This window comes from Martes martes (genome assembly GCF_963455335.1).
Source record: "Martes martes genome assembly, chromosome: 9".
Lineage (NCBI taxonomy): Eukaryota > Metazoa > Chordata > Mammalia > Carnivora > Mustelidae > Martes > Martes martes.
Window position 1 is genome coordinate 32,340,145 of NC_137896.1, and position 19,661 is coordinate 32,359,805.

Below are 19,661 nucleotides of genomic sequence, written 5' to 3' on the forward strand. Positions count from 1 at the left end.
TGGAATCTAAATTCCTCAATCAAATCCAGATTGAGATTTTTAGAACTTGTATGTACGGGACCTGTGAGAAACTCAGATGAATGTCCTCTTGGTACTTGTAGACCACTTAACCCAAATCATCAACAGCTTATTTGTTTATCTTTGCAAATGTAAAAATAGTCCCTTTGAGTGATTCCTTTTCCTACTGTGCCCTTGGGGCTTGGAAAAATATTTGGTGAAAAGATATTTATTTTAACATGTCCCCCCAGTAACAATGCACTTGTGACTCCGTTTTTGTTTCCCTTCAAAGTTTATAGCGGACGTGTTCGAAGGTGGTTTCATTTGATTTTGACTGGACGCAAATCCATTTCATTTAATTAAATGATATTATAGAAGTGATCATTGCAGTGATACTGACAATTTATTTAACAAATATCTGCAGAGATACTATGCTGGTCTTAGATTCTCATCCTACAAGAGATTGAAAGGTTCTTTAAAGATGTTATGTCCTAAATCTTTGACATCACCCACAGGAGAAGGTTTCCTCAGTGGTTCTGGTCTCTCCACCCTGGAGTCTATGTCATGTGTTATAAAAGTGGACATAACACATAGAAACATAGAAATTCATGGTGCTGAGAAAACAATGAGGGACACCTCCATTTTGAAAAAAAATAACAGTGCCTATTGATTTTTAAATGTCCTTTTTCCTGTTTTCTGGGTAAATCTCAAAAAAAAAAAAAGACAGAAAGAAAGAAAAAAAAAAGAAATCCACCGTTCTAGACATTTATGGATACTGTAGGTAGGGTTTTGCCTTTAAGCCACAAACCACATTTCTAAAAAATTCTTGAGACTTTAATTGTCGCTGATTTGATGAGACTTTTGGCAAACAGTATGTCAATACAGTATGGTGTGCAAGGTGAGGAGATATTTCTCCTATAAAGAGTGCCCGACGTATTACTCACTCTTCAGGGTTGATAAACATTTTTGCTCTTCTTAGTAACAGAGTGTGAGAGTTTTTTTGTTTTTTTTTTTAAATCAGGATTTTTAATATGATTACTGGCACTAATACTTTTTATTTACTGAAGACTTAAAGAAAAGGATAGAAAGGGGCACCTGGGTTGCTGGGTGGCTCAGTCAGTTAAGCACCTGCCTTCCACTCAGGTCATGATCCCAGGGTTCTGGGATCAAGCCCCACATCAGGCTCCCTGCTCAGCGGGGAGCCTGCTTCTCCCTCTCCCTCTGCCTAATGCTCTGCCTACTTGTGTTCTCTCTCTCTGTGTCAAATAAATAAAACCTTTAAAAAAAAAAAAAAAGGAGAGGATATAAAATATTTTATCTTAGAAGATATAAAACTCAAGCCTATCTAATTCAAATCATTTAAAGTATCCATTCAAATAAAATTAGTTTGTTAAATTAAACTATTGTCACTGAGCCCATAGTTAAGTGATATTTAGAAGTAAGGATACTAAATGATAGATAGGGATATTATGTGTCAGAGTAGTGGTTTCTACATTTATATGAACATTAGAATCCCCGGGAGGACTCCAAATATACAACAAATGATGCCTCTGTCCCAATCCCAGAGACTGGACTTTATTTGCTCTAGGATATGACTTTGTAATTTTTAAGAGATCCCTAAGTGATTCAAATGTTAAGAAAGATTTAGAAACTCCTTGGTGACAAGACAGAACCACATTTTTTTTTTATGTTAGGGTTCTTAGAAGTTGTTAATTTTCTGTATTGCATTGAATATAACCTGGGGTATTAATCAGATAATTCTAAAAACTGAAAACATGTGACTAATATTCTCAATATTGTACTTTGGTAAGAGAGATATTCTTTAGGGTTGGTGATCAACTCTAATACATTGTGATAGCAATAGTTAAATTTAATGAGTACTTCCTATATGCCAGGTTTGCAAAAATTAACCTGCAATTAAACAAGTAATAATGATTTATTTTGTATTTCTTTGGGTATAAAAATACTATTCTAAAAGTTGCCAAGCAGCAGAGAGTAAATTAAGATCTATGAAGACACCATCAGACTTTTCTCAATGGTATACAATATATGGCAATGGGGAGGTATTTTCAAGGTTTTAGGGGGAATGTCTGTGACCCCAAAATTCTAATCTAATTCAAGCCAATGTTCATTAGTGAGGACAGAAGGACCTGCTTGGACACGAAATGACTCAGGAAGTATAATATTTAGTTACTTGTCTTGAAAAAAGTACTTACAGAAGTACTTCACTCAACCAAGAAATGAATCAAAACCAAGAAATTCACTCAATTTGAGGGCATGTGTGGTTCAAAAGAAAAGGCAGTGAGTAATAAACTTAACACAGGGTTGTGTCTAAGTAACTGTTACAAACATAGTTATGAAACTTGACAAATGTCAAAAGTAATTCTTGGATGGAAAAAATATATCATTAAAAAATACTGAAAATATCTAGTTTTATTTCAATAAAAAGAGGGCAGTAGCAGGACTGAGGAAGAGGGAAGTAATAAAGGTATTCTAAAATCCCTCTCATTCAGATATAGCAAATCAGTTTTGTTTTATTAATGATGTGTGTTGATTTATTTATTCATTATCTTTTCTCTGCAAGGACCTGGTTCAATGCTAGTATGCAGAGATCAAGGATCATATCTAGGTCTCTGCTTCACAGAGGTGTATTCTAATCCATAAATAGATCATGTTAAAAGTGAAAATGACTGAAGGAAATAAAGATAGCATATATCACCTAAAACCATTATATGGAGACAAGAGGATTTAAGCAGTATTTCAATATAAACAAAAATATTTCAATATGAACAAAAATTACTGATAAAATTTAATGACTCACTTTTTTTTTCATTTTTTTTTTTAGACTCACTTTTTTTTTAATAGAAGGATGGGCAAACATTGACAGGAAACTCTAGACAAACAAGGGGGATACTGCTATGAATATGGGAAGTAGAATTCTAGTTAAAAGCATAAGATTTTAAAATTGAGGGGTATTTTATATTGATAAAGACATAGTTCACAGTGAAGAAGTTAGTAGTCTTAAATTAATAGGCATCAAGTAACATTCAAAACATATAAAACATGAATGGTTAGACTTATATAACATTAAAATTATGATTCAGATATAATTACAATGATTTGACAGATCTATCTTCATCAGCATTAGGTAAGGGAGATATAAATTATTTGGTAAAGCAGATAAATGTGATAATTTGAAAATTAAACTAATTTAACGGCTATATACATAAACTATACAGATGTTCATGGAAAAATAAAAACAAATTCAATTGTAGTTAAAAAGCTACTTTTATATTTGAAAGAGCATTGGGGCACCTGGTTGGCTCAATTAAGTTCCCAACTGTTGGTTTCGCTCAGGTCATGATCTCAGTTATGAGAGGGAACCTCATGTTGGGCTCCATACTCAGCATGGAGCCTGCTTGAGATCTCTCCCTTGCCTTCTGCCCCTCCCCCTGCAATGTTCTCTTTTTCTCTCTCCCTAAAATAGATAGATAGATAGATAATTAAAATCTTTAAAAAACATACATTTGAAAGAGCAGAACTTACTCAAGCTACATACTCTGATCACACTGAAATAAAACTGGAACTTCAAACAAAGAAACCATATTTAAGAGTCAAATATTTGGAAAGGAGAAAAAAAAATCTCATAAGAAAGTACCTGACAGTGAAAATGTTGTTAAGTTATACATGTAAAAATTTATGGAAAATTTATTCTAAACCTATACTCGGGGAAACAATGCTTCTTATGATAACTAATCTTTAAATAATCTAAGTGTTCAATTCAAGAAGCAAGAGAAAAATCTAAATTTGACAGAGGTAAATAGAGTATTTTCATGATCTGGACAAATAATAAAAGACATATTTTTAAATAATATAACTTAAGCCTTTATAGATCTCAAAGATTTAAACAGTGAGTTTTACAGTACTAAAGAAGAAAATACGATTCCTTCTCAGTTCAGTTGCAAGGAAATACTTTTTCTTTTCCTCAGGTTTGTAGGTTTATGATTTTTAAATCAAACAAGTTCCTCTCTATATTTTGGATTTAGCTGACAGCTTACTTTAGTAAACTTCCTATTATCCTCAGGTGTGCCTACTTATTTTGCACTACATTTTAATTTTTAAACCAACCTCAAATGGAGTTACTGGCAGGACAGTGGTGTGCTAGTAAATGTTTAACAACCATTGTAGGGGAGTGGGGAGACAGGTGATGTTTTATAGCATTTGCTACTTTCTGTAGTGTAAAAGTCTCATCATAACTAATTTCAAGCTATCACGTTAAGGTCACTGAATGTGGAATTGGGAAAAGATGTCCAGAATCAGCTCTCATTATCCAGTGCATGTTGGATCCCAGCACACCGTGTGTGTGTGTGTATGCTATTAATAACGAGTCTATGAACACCTAGTGACGGAGGATGGATGGATGGATGGAAGGAAGGAAGGAAGAAAAGAAGGGGCACATAAAATTTTCGCTTGATAGAGATATCACACTATCCAGTGTATTTTTGTTGATTTATTTAATTCTTCAGCTCTATTTTTTTAAATAGATAAGACGCAAGAATGAGGTGGGCAGATCTGTCTTTCAAGCCATTTCTGAGAAAATGTGATAATTTATTGGAAAACTTTAAACAACCAATGGGGACCATGAAAATATTAGTATCAGAAATATGTAGAATAGGAATTTTGTTAAGACCACCTATGGATTTTAAATGGATATGGAGATTTCTCTCTCTCTTTTTTAAAGATTTATTTATTTACTGTTGAGAGAGAAAGAGAGAGAGAGTGAATTGCAGTAGGGGCAGAGGGAGAGAGAGAGAGAATCTCAAGTAGACTCCTTGCTGAGGTGAACTCTGACATGTGGCTCAATTCCACAACCCTTAGATTATGACCTGAACCAAAACCAAAAGTCTGACACTCAACCAACTGAGTCATCCATGCACCACAGAAATTTCTCTTAACAGTACTCATTGGTATTCTCCTCTTCTATTCAACATCCTCAACTCATTGCACTTCACATTTCTTAATTAACATTTATGTCCTTGGGTAACCTTAGCTCTTAAATTAGATGGTTATAGTTAATGAACTGCACAAAATTCTAAAATGTTATGGTTCTACGATTGAAGTGAAGCTATTTCTCTCATCATCTCACTCTCTCCTTTTGCTCATTAAGGATAGGAAAGCAATGCTTTTAATCCTGATAGAACTTTTTTAAGGACTAGCCTTTGAAATTTAAATTTTAATTAATGGTGATATTTCCCATTTTATCCTCATTATATTGATAGGGAAATTGAGGATTTGGAAGAGATATCTATCCTAGTAAATGACGGTGCTCTTTTACTCAAAATTGTGAGATGTTTGGTCCAGTGTATATGCTTATAAATACTTTTGAAGAGATCTTATTACTAAAGAATATTAACTAGTCTTTATTCTAATTATATTGAAATTGGGTATATATATATATATATATATATATATATCTCGATATAAGCATTACAGGCTGTAATATTTGTGTCATTTGTCAAGTCCTAATCCTGGCTTGAAATTTTTTAAAAACAGTAAAACACATTGAGATGTTTCATACTACTAAAATTTTTAAGTTCAATTAGGTAACAGAAGTACTCTCTGACTGTAATTATTGCTCTTGATGAGGAATAGGACTAATCATCTTGTCTAATTCTTATTACCTATACTTGATTCTCTTAGAGCTTTTTTTTTTTTTAAGATTTTATTTATTTATTTGACAGAGAGAGAGAGAGATCACAAGTAGGCAGAGAGGCAGGCAGAGAGAGAGAGGGAGAAGCAGGCTCCCCGCCGAGCAGAGAGCCCGACGCGGGGCTCGATCCCAGGACCCCGGGACCATGACCCGAACCGAAGGCAGAGGCTCCAACCCACTGAGCCATCCAGGCGCCCCTCTTAGAGCTTTTTCTTCCAGATTTCTTATTACTCTTAAGATAGCATTAAAGGTTAAAACTAAGACATTCTACCACCCAAAAGACAAATCTCCAAAGTAGCAAAGTTTACCACATCTTATTTTCATTACATCTCCAGCATTTAAATGGTTAATATTCTGCTGGCTTTACAGGCCATGTGCAAATCTTCCAGTTGTATAAAGGATTTAGGGCAACTGCACCAGATTTGCAAACTCTGTCTTCAAAGAAATGGAGGAGATGGTTAAACAGTTGCTTTGTTGTCAAAATATGCACACATACCTATCATGGCAAATCTCTGTGGTGTCCCCATGCTATACCGCTTCCATCAGACCGATGTCATCTGTTGTGTTGGGCAACTGCACTCATTTTCCACCTCCAGCACGTGAGCTGTGCCTTTTCTGCCTTGGAACTTCTTCCAAAGCTATTGTAGGCTGTTCAGCCTTTGTAGCCTTGGACATGTAAGGAAGGTATGTGTGTATATATATATATATATATATACACACATACCTTCCTTACATATATATATATACACACACACACACACACACATATATATATATATATATATAACAACCCTCAACCACTGGTCCCTGACTTCAGGGGACCTCTTCTCTGGTAAGACACTCTGAAGTGCATTTTACACAAATCTTCAGAAAGTCCCAGTTGGAATGCTCCTCAGTTGCCCACAGGGACAACCTGCTCAACAGTGCACATTTATGTCCTCGTTGCCTCCTGTGTCTTATTCTCTTCGCTCCTTCACTTGTCTCTGTCTGACCATCTCTAAATATCGGCACCCATGTTCTCAGGTTCTACTGACATGAGAACTCAAAGCCATCCTGGATATATCATGTTTTTCTAAAATATGTTTTCATCGTTTTACTGTTATAATTTTCAAATGCAAAGTTACGTGGAATTATAAAATAAACGCCTATTTGGTCATCACTAAGATGAGCATCAAGATTTTGCCATGCATGTTTCATCAAGCCATTTTCTGATTATATTTTCAGTAAGATTTGGTCAGAAAGATCAAAAGTGACAGAGTGCCTCAAACCCGATCTTGTTGTTTTAAAGAAGAAGTACTTCTTATTACACAGAATTTAATTACCAAGTGAATATGAGATCTTTTAGAAGCATTTAATAACCATTAACAGGTTTTTATTAAAATCTTCTGGGCAGAAGCAAATGATCTGGTCTACAGCTCATTTGACAAAATACCCCAAATCCTTGATGTAATATATGTAATTCAGCAAATGCTTATTTGAGCCCTTATTTGGTCCAGTCACTATGCTAGGTGCCAGAGATTTGGTTAAAAAAAAAAATGTGGAATTTGGCCCATGAGGCCCACAAGAGATAACCATATGAATAATAACCACTTGAGCAAATAAACGAACAAGACTACTGCAAATTCTAATTAGTGCTGACAAAGAAAGAGACTGAGTGTCCTATGCAGCAGGTCTGTGAGGAAAAGAGAGGGGTGAGGACCGAGGAGGTGAAATCTGGCTGAGGCTTGAAGGATGAGAGTGAGGCCACTGGAGAAAATGACCAACATGTCTGAAGGGAGGGTAGAGGGGGTATGGCAGAGCTTAGAACATGCAGAGCCTTGCAGATGAAGATAATGAATTAGGATGTTATTCTTAATGCATGTGATATTCTTGAAAGACTTGAAACGGCAAAGGTATGTGATACGGCTCTCATTTTTGAAAGGTTGCCTCCACTCTTAAGTGCAAAGTGAGTTGTGATTTTATCACTGAGTCAAAAACAGCTAGGCCTTGAGGACAAGCACAAGTATGCAGCTCTGTAAGTTTCCCCTTTACAAAACACATCTTTAAGAATCCACTACCACTCTCTGAACACAGGTCTTCCCTCAGTTCCCTTTTCCTTAGATAATTTCCAGAACCTTTTATAGGAATCCCTCTGTCCAATCCGGAACTTCCAAATAATCTTCCTGCAGCTGATTTCTTTTTTTTTTTTTTAAGATTTTATTTATTTATTTGACAGAGAGAGATCACAAGTAGGCAGAGAGGCAGGCAGAGAGAGCGAGAGGGAAGCAGGCTCCCTGCCGAGCAGAGAGTCCGATGCGGGACTCGATCCCAGGACCCTGAGATCATGACCTGAGCCTAAGGCAGTGGCTTAAACCACTGAGCCACCCAGGCACCCCCCTGCAGCTGATTTCTTAACACAGCATTCTTCTGCTAAAAGGTATCCATGATTGTCCTCTCTACAAAGCAAGGCACGAATTCCTTAGTACTTTCCTGTAATGTGGCTTTCTAGGTTTTATCTCTAGCTATTTCTTTTCATGTTTCTTTCTTCTATGCTGCCCAAATTGGATCCCTTAGTAATATTCAAATGAATATACTTTACATATATAAATATAAGTATAATACAAAATATATAAGTATATATTATATATACAATATAAATACGAACCAGAAGAGGGAGAGAAAGAGAGAACAAAAACCATACTGCAAAGAATTAAAAAACAGCTCAAAATAGGGAAAAAATAGGAAGAAGGAAGTAGTCTGAATATCAGTATGAAAACTGATTAATAACATGAAGAGTTATCTTTGCTTCTCTATCAACTTCATATTGTAAGCACCAGCATATCTTGTATGCTCTAAAATATAGCCCAATGTGATCACTTCCACCCGTGCCACTTTGGTCCATGTCTTCTTCACCTCCTTCCTGGACTATTGCAATAGCATCTTAACCTGGTTTTTCTCCTTCCAAATTTGCAAATCTTTCTATACTCCTTATCGTATTTAGAATGACCTTACATAACTGAAACCAGATGAAATTCCTCCTCTGGTTGAAACAGATCATATTCAGAATTAAATATTTATTATGGTCTAAAATGTCCTAGATGACCTGTTCTTTCGGACCTCATCTCCAACCTTTAGCTCCCTTTCTCACTGCAATTCAATCACATAGGCTTTCTTGTTATTCCTTGAATGGACCAAGACAGACCCTACCCTTCTGTCTTTGGAACTATTACTCCCTCTTCATAAGCTCTTCTCCCAACTATCTGTGGAGCTAGCTTATTTTAATCCAGCTCTGCTGAGATGTCCCCTTACCTGAAAATCCTTTCTGGACTCCACTATCAAAAACAACCTAATCAATGACTCTTTATTCCCTTATGCAGCTTTATTTTCCTTAAAGGACATTCTGGCTGACATATGACATGTGAATTAGCTCACTATTTGCTTGTTCTCTTCTCCCAATAAGAATGTGAGCTACATGACAGGTGGAACTTCATCTGTTTGGTTCACCCCTGTATCCCCAGAACCCAGTACCCTAACTAAAGTGGGTGCTCAGTACATGTTTGCTGAATGAATGAATAAAATAATAAGCAAGTGATATAGTTACAAAATGGGAAACTATACAGCAGTTAACATGAATAAACTAGATAATTACTATCAACATGAAAAAAGTCTCAAACCAAAACATCGAATTCCAAAAGAGAGTTGAAGTTACACTGAAGTTGAAGACATTTAAATCAAAGTGGCCTATTTTGGAAAATCGTCACGACCTCCTTTAGCAAAACATCCTAAGTTAAAAGTAATGTAAAGTATTCTTATTTCTCAAGCTGAGTCCAATAGAGTATCTGCACTTGCCCTAAGCCACAGATCCATGAGTAATGGAATGGGTCAGGAACGGACAGTGACCAATGTACCGGCCTCCTTTTCCTTCCAGTACCAGTGAATGTACTGAGAATAACTTCAATCACAATGCAACTCCAATGTGAGATTCCGGGGGGGGGGGGTCCTCAATGAGAGCAAGGCCGCCACTATTTCCTCCTCCTTCTTACCATTACCGTAAGCGCAGTGGGGATGAACATTACTCCAAAAATGTGAGTGCAGAAAGTGAAACATTTATTTGTTTTCTTTATATCTCACAGTATACCCCATGCTGCCTAGATGGTGCTCAGTTCTCCCCAGTGTCCACTGTCTCCGCACATCAGTGATCTCTGAAGGGCTCAGGGATGGTACACAGAGCAGAATATTCACTCAGACCCCTCCACTCATCCTTGGGTCACACAAATCACCCTGAATGGCCTACTGTCCAGGCTTGCATATTTCTTTGAGTCCCCAACTGGGGACCATGTTTGAGCAACACACCCTTTCTGTGCTCTGGGGGGGCCTTGGAATGACTCAAGTCAGCCACCTGGGTTTATCTGACAGCTATTCTCCTACCATTTTCCAGGGGTTCCCATCACTCACAAATCCCCCAAATCCTGTCAGTCTTGAGACTCGGAGAGTCTTGGAGAGTGTCTTCCCTTCTCATCTCACCTTGTTCTGTCATCTTCCACACATATCATGCTGTCAGTGATCGGGGGCTAGTGGGAAAATAGATTGGTTGGGATGGAGAGGATTGGTGGGAGGGCAGGTAGAGGGAAGATCCTGAGTGCAGTGGTGCATGAAGCTTACATTAACCACAAAAACCAATGCCAAGTCACAACTGTGTGGTAAGCTAGGAAGGAGGAGGTCACGATGCCATGGAGGAGTTTGGGAAGACTTCCCAAGAGAGTGCCAGTGAACAGAGATATGAATTATAAATAAGAGTTTCTAAGAAACCCAAGATTTGGGGCACCTGGGTGGCTCAGTTGGTTAAGCGTCTGCCTTCAGCTCAGGTCATGATCCCAAGGTCCTGGAATCGAGTCCCACGTCCCCCTCAGAGGGGAACCTGCTTCTCCCTCTGCTTGCTGCTCCCCCTGCTTGTGCGCTCTCTCTCTCTCTCTCTCTGTGTGTCAAATAAAATCTTAAAAGAAAAAAGAAGAAAAGAAACCCAAGATGAGGCCAGCAAGCATCCCAGGCGAAGGACCAATCCTGTGCATTGGAACAACAACAAAAAAGTAAACAAAAACATGGTACACGTGAGTTCCTGTCATATAGTAAATGCTCAGTAAATGTGCATCATTGTGATAACAACAACTATTATAATTATTATTATTCAATGTTTTCCCAAATAAGGTATTTTTCTCAATTCAGAACAGAGACCGTTGGAAAAGTTAAGCCTGAAAACAAAGGGACGCACGAGAAAGGACATCAAATATAGGAAGCCAAAAGAGAAAGGACCGAAGAGCCTGATGTGTTTCACCTGGCACTAAGGTAGGCCAAGTGCAGCATTCATGAACAGTCAGAGCGCAGACCAAAAAAAAAAAAAAAAATAGTGCTGTCTCTGAAAAGGCTGTTTGTGGAGGAACACTAGAGAATTAAAGGGACCCACACAATAAGCTACATCCTCATATATTCAGGATACAACCACCACCTCACCCCACATCTTGGACCTCCCTGAGGTAAATAGGATGGAAACTGCCATGTGTCCTCAATTCCTTACATGGGAGTTAAATCACACAAATAACTGTTCTTTTATTTTTTCTTATTCAATTAGTGTAGAAGTGCTTCCTGGCCAGTCTCTAGTCAGTGATAGACCAAGCTGAAGAATTTTAATTTTCTCTAATAAATGCTATCGACTCCCCCTGGCCCCCAACCACAACTACCACACCATAAGAAAATAGAAAACTTAAAATGGCTCATTAATGAGGCCTCTATCCATTCAAACAGAAAACAGTTTAGCCCTGTAATTGGTGGTGTAATCTGGTTACTATAACTTCAGTCTCTTTCAAAGAGACACTTGGTTGCATTCAGTTTCCCATTTCCTCTTCTGCTTGAAACAGGGAGAACTGGCCTGATTTCTCCATTTCCCTTTCTCTCACTCCTTTCCATTCCCTTTGCCCTTCCCACAGCTTCTGCTCACCCTCAGGGCAGTACTGCGTGCAACAGAGGGAAAGATAAACTTTGAAAGGTAAATGGAGACTCTCCTCAGTGTTCTGACTCCTGCCTTCTGGCTAGCTCCCCTGAAATCTGTGTTTAGTATAACCTCAGAACATATATTTTGAAATTTCTCAAGTAATGGAAGTAAGTGACAATCTAAACATGTAAACACTTAGAAATGGCAGTTATCATTTGAAACAGTGTTCCTTTTGTTTTAGGATTCACGATGAATTAGATCAATTTTGCTATGAGAACACAGCTTGCCTGCCAGTGGCCTCCAGACATCCTCCAGTGCCGCCTCAAAGTAAAACCAGACCCCCCAGCCCCAGGAAAAGATCAACATTTTTACAGGACCCAGCATGGTGTGTATTTGCTCAGGATTTTTGTCTTCTTAATTAAATATTTTTCAGTCCCTGTCTCAGAAATTGGAAAACACAACTGAAATGCTGCAAGATACACAGTATTCTAAGCCTGTATGTGAAAGGGTAGCTAGAGGCCATAAAATTACACTGCAGCTCTTACAGATAATTATCAAGGATATTCTGTGAGAACATAAACAATGGACTAAAAAACCACAGACTGTATTACTTTTATTAAATAAAAACAACTGTGTCACATTTCCTAAAAGTGATATGATCATCATATAACCCTCACGGATAATAGCAGTTGGGCGGATTTTTTAAAAATATATTTGAAACAAAAGGGTGGTCAGCCCTGATTTAATATGGGATATGTTCAATACCAGAGTGAATCACTCCTATTTGTTATCCCACCTATGTCTGCCCCAAGAACATGGCCAGCGTTGCCAAAGGAAGTAATACTGGTTACTCCCAGTAACCTGGAATCTCTCCAAATGTTTTACAGAGCCATATTTCCAAGAGCTGAATTTTTTGGAAAGTAATTGTCATGCCACTTACTAAATGACAATAGGGTCTATCTATAATTAAGCTTGAAACAAAAATAGAAGTCTTTTTTGATTTCAGTGAAACTTCAAAGTTGGGTTAAAGCCACAGAAATATATGAAAGCACTACCCAAAAGATTTTTTAAAATAACTCATTTGGACCTGTAATTCTACTAAGTAATAAATGCTGATCAGAGATTCACTCGTTTAAATTCTAAATTCAGGGGCGCCTGGGGGGCTTAATCAGTTAAGCGTCTTGACTTATGATTTCGACTCAGGTCTCCATCTCAGGGTTGTGAGATCTAGTCCTGTGTAAGGTGCTTAAGATTCTCTCTCTCTCTCTCCCTTTCTCGCTCTCCCTCTGCCTCTCCCTCTCCTCTCACACTTGCACACTCTCTCTCTCTCTCTCTCAAAATAAATAAATGAATAAATTATAAACTGAATCCAAGACAAGCAGGATTTTGTTTTTAAACATTAATAATCTACTCATTGACATTAATTTATGACTTATTACTTCCTAAGTAATGTTTGGACAATTTGAAATAATTAAAAAACATATAATAAAACTTTTTGTTTCCTAAAATACCAATAGAATCCCTCTGAGAAATACCATACTACTTGAAAAAAAATCAGCATGACATTAATAAGGGCAGAGAGGTGGGAGATCATAATTTGGGGGTGGAGTGGAATACAGAAGGTCTACTGAGTAGGCTGTAAACCGTGACGACCATGGGAAGGTTCTAGAGATCTTCCAGAACTGACAAAAATAGAACACAGTCTTGATCCTGCTGAAGTCATATATTCTGTTGATTTCTGGATAGGACATGCTCCCTATTTGTTTCCACCAATCAAAATGGAGCAATGTCATCTGGTGGGCAGAACACTCTTTTACATTTGAATATCACATATTGCATCAACTACAGTTTTTATACATAGAATTTAATATATAAATTTAAGTAAACTTTATGATTATACACCTTTGTTTACTTTGTATTACACAATTAATTATGACTTGACAGGAATGGGCTACAATTCTCCCACTATTAAAGTGCCACATAATGTAACAATTTAAAAAAATAGTGTCTGGGGGCGCCTGGGTGGCTTAGTGGATTAAGTCTCTGCCTTCGGCTCCGGTCATGATCCCAGGGTCCTGGGATCGAGCCCCACATCGGGCTCTCTGCTCAGCGGGGAGCCTGCTTCCCCGTCTCTCTCTGTCTGTTGCTCTGCCTACTTGTGGTCTCTCTTTCTGTCAAATAAATAAATAAAATATTTTAAAAAAAAAATAGTGTCTGGACTCCAACTGCCTGAGTTCATATCCTACTTATGTAACTTTGAACAAATTCCTTAATATCCAAAACCTCATTATCTTCAAATATAAAATTATAAGTAAAAAAAAAAGTGATTAAATGTATGGACTCAAGTAAATGACCTGGTTTTAGTGTTGGTGTTCCTTACTTATAATCTATGTGACCTAAGGCTAATTATTTACCTTTTCTGTGCCTAACTTTCCTCCTCTATGAAATGGCTATTAATAGTACCTAGATCAAACAGTTCCTGATTAGAGTCCAAATTATATACTATGCTAAACTGCCTTCTTAAAAGATTATAAAAATGTTTAACTAGTTCCTGGTGATATCAAACTGGTTGATTGAATTTTTTAGATTGTTCTAAGTATAGTTGGTTCCCGACTTATGATGGTTTCACAATTTTTTCATTTCAAGATGGTGCAAAAGTAGTAAGCATTTAATAGAAACTGTCCTTCAAAGTTGAATTTTAATCTCTTCCTGGGCTAGTGACATGCAGCACCATATTCCCTCATGATGCTGGCCAGTAGTAAGCCACAGCTCCCAGTCAGCCATGTGATCATGAGGGTAAACAACTAATACATTTACAAACCATTCTATACTCATACAATAATTTTGTTTTTCACTTTATGTAATAAATTACATGAGGTATTCAACACTGTTTGTGAAATAGGCTTTGCTTTGTGTTAGATGACTTCACCCAGCTATAGGCTAATGTAAGCATTCTGAACACATTTAAAGTTTGGTAGGCAAAGCTATGATGCTTGGTAGATTAAGTGTAGAAAGTGCATTTTCAACTTCTAATATTTTCAACTTACAGTGGGTTTATAGGGATGTAACCCCATCATATGTTGAGGAAGATCTATACTAAGACCAGGACATAGTTTTATTGTACCCACATTGACTCAGCATAAACAGTCAATGAACACATATTTTGTATGTTATACATATTATATATCGTATAGAAATGAAATGAATGTATAGAAATGAAAATTTTAAGAAAATCATAGAAGAAAATACATTTACAGCACTGTACTATAAATTATTGGGAAAACAATCAGCATATAAATGGAGACTCACAGTTCAAATCCATATACAGGGTCAACTGTATATGCTTTGGTTTTGATAGTACGGAAAAGCAATAGAATGAATATCTCACTTGTTTGTGACTGCGCAGCATCATTGAAACAACCTTTCACACTGTAAGCCAAAATTTACTTTCCAGATGCTTTTGCAGCAAAAGCACGGGTGTAACAACCCTTCACCAAAGCGATGCACATGCATGAGACCAGTTTATAAGAGAGCAGTGTGCGAAAGGGATCGCCCGAAAAAGTCCATCTTTGATGAAGGATATCAAGGATGGTTGAAGTCAATTTGTCTTACAGCATCATGGGTAGGCGTTGTTGGTTTCTGGGTCCCACACAGCATTGGGTTCTTTGCCTCAGTGACTCCCACCGTTTTTGTACATTTTTCCTGGACATGTAGCTTCTTTTTTTTTTTTATTTTTAAGATTTTTATTTATTTATTTGACAGACGGAGATCACAAGTAGGCAGAGAAGCAGGCAGAGACAGAGGAAGAAGCAGGCTCGCTGCTGAGCAGAGAGCCCAATGTGGGGCTCGATCCCAGGACCCGGGAATCATGACCTGAGCCAAAGACAGAGGCCTCAACCCACTGAACCACCCAGGTGCCCCATGGACATGTAGCTTCTATCTCTGACTATCTGGCCCTCTTGGAAATCTCTTAACTACCAATATCCTTTTAGCAAACTGCATGTCTGTTTAGACCAATCAAAGTGGGTTCTTCTTTCTGCTAGTAACTTTGATACTGGTGAAACAGGGCAGACAGGCAACCTCTCCCATAGGAGGATCTGGATTTCAGACCATGACAAAGGGACAGCAGAAATCCATCATGGAAGTTCCAATGCTGCCTACTTTGAGTTCAGCTATGAGTTCAGATCACCTTTACTTGTATTTTTTTTTTAATGGAAAACAACTACCTCTTCTAAAATTATGGCTTCTAGTTTTCCTAAAATGTTAAGCAACTAAAAATGTAGGTAAAGGAAAAAAAAACAAAACAAAACATAAGACAGTGTAGTTCTGTGTGGCAATAGTATCTGAGAAGTTTCCTTAGCCTTAGCATTACTGACATTTTGGATCAAATAATTACTTATTGTGAGTAGCTGCCCTCTGCATGTCACTGGTCTCTAATCCATTTAACACCGGTAGAATCCTTAGGCTAGTTTTTACATCTAAAAATATCTCTACACATAGTGAAATATCCCCAGGGTAGGGAGGGGGCAAAAAGGTTGAGAAATATGGATATAGGAACAAAGAATGGTAAATTTTTGACAAGAACATTGTCCAATTGCCCATGCACATTGGAATTATTAATAGTGTTTCAGAGCACTATTTCCTCTTAAGTCTGATTTGGCTCAGAACCCTTCTCAACAGCGTTCCAAGCAGCTACTTTTAATTAATAGGAGTTGACACATAAAACAAACCCCTATTGATATCTCTATTGTAGTTTACTTCTTCCCCACTGCCCGACTTACCTAACTCCAACTTCTATGCATTATACTCTTTGGCTAAAACCAAAATTTGTCTGGGACCCAAACTTTTTAGGCAACTTGGGAAAGGTGTATGTAGGATTTATTGATTCTCCAGTGGTTTCTCCATGACTCATTCTGTTTCTCTTACCTATTCAGGCAACAAATTGGTCAAAGAAAACCTACCCGACAGTGGAATAGGGAAGGACAAGTTAAATGAAGCTCTGTTGCAATGGATTCAATACAACTGAGGGCTGTGTGCTAGGCAGTGTTTGAAAAGTTTGGCAATAGAGAATAACCCAAAAAGAATAACCAAAAGAGTAACTAAGGAAGGTGTGTAGGAGTAGTAATGATAACCTTTTGGCAACAGAGTGCCATCTCTTGTCATTATGACTTTATATTTTGAATGTCTAATCTGTTAGTTCTATAATAACAACCAGTTACAAGCGTGTATATTCATTTCACAAAATTGCAAAGTGTCCTTTATACACATACGATGCTGTGCATATATGTATGCTACATGTTTTATGCATATATGTAATATGTGTAAATACATACATTATATGCATAGGCATACACATATGCATACATGGACCTCATTTTGTGAAACGGAAGTGTTTTTAAAGTGCATCACCTTCAAATATTTCTTCTAGCATGCTTTTAGAACATCCAAATTTGGATTTTTGAAAGCTAGGAGAAAAACTTCTTCAGGATGGTTTCCTTAAACATTTAAAACCTCATGGCAAAATTGCCACTGGTATGAACCACAAAAGCAGAGCCATCTGGGCCAGACCTATAGTCTTTGTGAAAATCTGGCTCAAATTTTGTTACCAATTAAAACATCATATATAATTCTTCTATGGCTTGAGTAACAGAAATTTTTGGCCCACTGCAACTCTATTTTATACAGGACTTAGCATGGCAGTTTTTTCAGATTTCTTTTAAAAATTTATAGAACAAAATTAAAGTTTCTTCATTCCTTTTCCCCTACCACTTGATTTACAGAGGGCATTTTATATCTTTGCACATATAATTCTTCCTTTATTGTCTTTATGATCAATGATCTGATATGAACTTTTATTTTTAATATCAAATCTATCAATGATATGCACAAATCATCTGAAAACGGAGAAGTTGTAGGTTTTCTGAGAGCAGGATATTTAGAAACCAGGTCATAATAAGCAACACAAAGCAGTTATCATCTGTTACTGCCTAAAACCTGCATAAACTCTTCATCTGCATTGAGCACCAAGCTGAAGGGTCAAGGATCAACCTAGAACCAGAGGGTGGAGGTGGAATATCAATGGGTGACTGTGGAGCCAGTTTCTGTATCAGTTCCTGGCCTCTCACTAGCCACTCCAGCCAAGAAGCCCTGCTGAGGCTTAACAGAGGAGGAAAACTGACAAGACAGTAGGCTTATCTGACTTGTCACCAACCCTGGAATATCTGTGGTCTATTAGCAATCATCATGGATGTTGGTGTGACTGTTTCAGAGAAGGCACTCTCTAGTCTGTTCCATTATCCATTCCATGAGAGTGTATATAGTTCCAGCTTCCTGCCAACCTTGGCACTATGTTCTATCCACCTAGCTACTAAGAGAGAGATTGTCCCTGCCTTCATAGAAGAGAAGAGCTCTTGTTACTGATGTGCTGGTTCACTGATGTGTTACTATGCAAGGCCACAAAGGAAAAGATCATTTTCCATGTAATTTTATGTATGAAAATTTTTAGGAGAGGAATATGAAGGTCTGGAGTCCATTGTTAGTACCCAGAAAGGAAAATTTTGAAAAACCCTAATGTGGCAGTGTTCTCCAGTGTGGGTATACCATATTACTTTCTACCCGAGAGGATCTTTGGTTGTGTCTACTTGTCTGAGACAGTAGCTGAGGGAATAATGCTAAGGCCTTTGTCTTATTGGAGATGAGGATCACTAGACTAACTAAAATAAGTAAACAAGAAAACAAAATTCAACATGTGGAATCACAATAGGCCCCTGAAGTTAGTAAACGGAAGGATGTGCCAATGTGGTAAGGAATGTGAGTAATCAGAGAATTAGACATACAACTCTACCCAGGAAGAATATATTTGAATCTTCAGAGAAATAAAAGGAAGAATTGCCCAGCAATTAGATATTTAGCAGAAGAGTAAACCTCCCGAAATAGTTCACTTCATTCAAACAGTCTCTTTAGCAAAGCATTGGGAAAGGAGTTGACAGTTGACCTCTAAAATCCCTAATATCAAAATTATATTATTACAGTAAAATTAAATAGACAAAGGGTAACTAGACTAGTCACAAGATGTGGGAAAATTCACTATTGTCTCTAGGTATGTAAAGATTTTTCGAGGTTTTACCTTAATGTGGAATAGAAAATGAAACTTTTTAATCACTTTTAGTCAATGATATAAACCCAAGAAGATGGATGGTAAGTATCAGAGAGTTCCATGAAGTTGATTTTCTTAACAATTAATCTAAGTTAGGCTTATTCCCTTGTGTAGAAAATGGCAATCTACTAAAAAATACACAAATTTGTGTTATAATTAATGTATGAAAAAATAGATGGACCATGATTAAGGCAATCAATGTGACTAGAATATGAGCCATCTCATTAATCATAGTCCAGCCAGATTTCAACATTAACAAAATGCATCATCTTTAATTTCATAGTTACCATCCAATCCAAATAGAACAAAACATACAATTAAGCCATTTAAAATAGTTGGATTAGGTCATTGCGTTTTTTGGTCAAACCCTTTCCTTTAAAAGACAATGGATTTCTTCATAGGAAACTCCTGTTGGCAGGCCTACTTCTAAATACTGCCCATTGATTTTCGCATCTCCCATGAAGAGAAATAGTCCAACTGCCCTAAAATAGTAATTTCTTCTTGAGATAGCACTATTAGAATATAAAATAAAATATTTTCCACTGCTCCTGATCTCAGAGGGCAAGCTTTCAACATTTCTTTGTGGTATGTTTGCTGTTGGTTTTTTTGGAGATACACTACAGATTAAGGAAGTTCCCTTTCACTTCTGGTTTACTTAGGGTTTCTTTTATATGTGGATTTAAATTTAATCACAAATGTCTTCTCATATTTTATTCCTTTTATCTGTTATTTAATATGGTTGATATCTGTTAATAATGAAATCACTGACTTTAAAATTCTAAATTGCCCTTGTATTATTGATATGAACCCAATCTGGTCATGATATGTTTCAT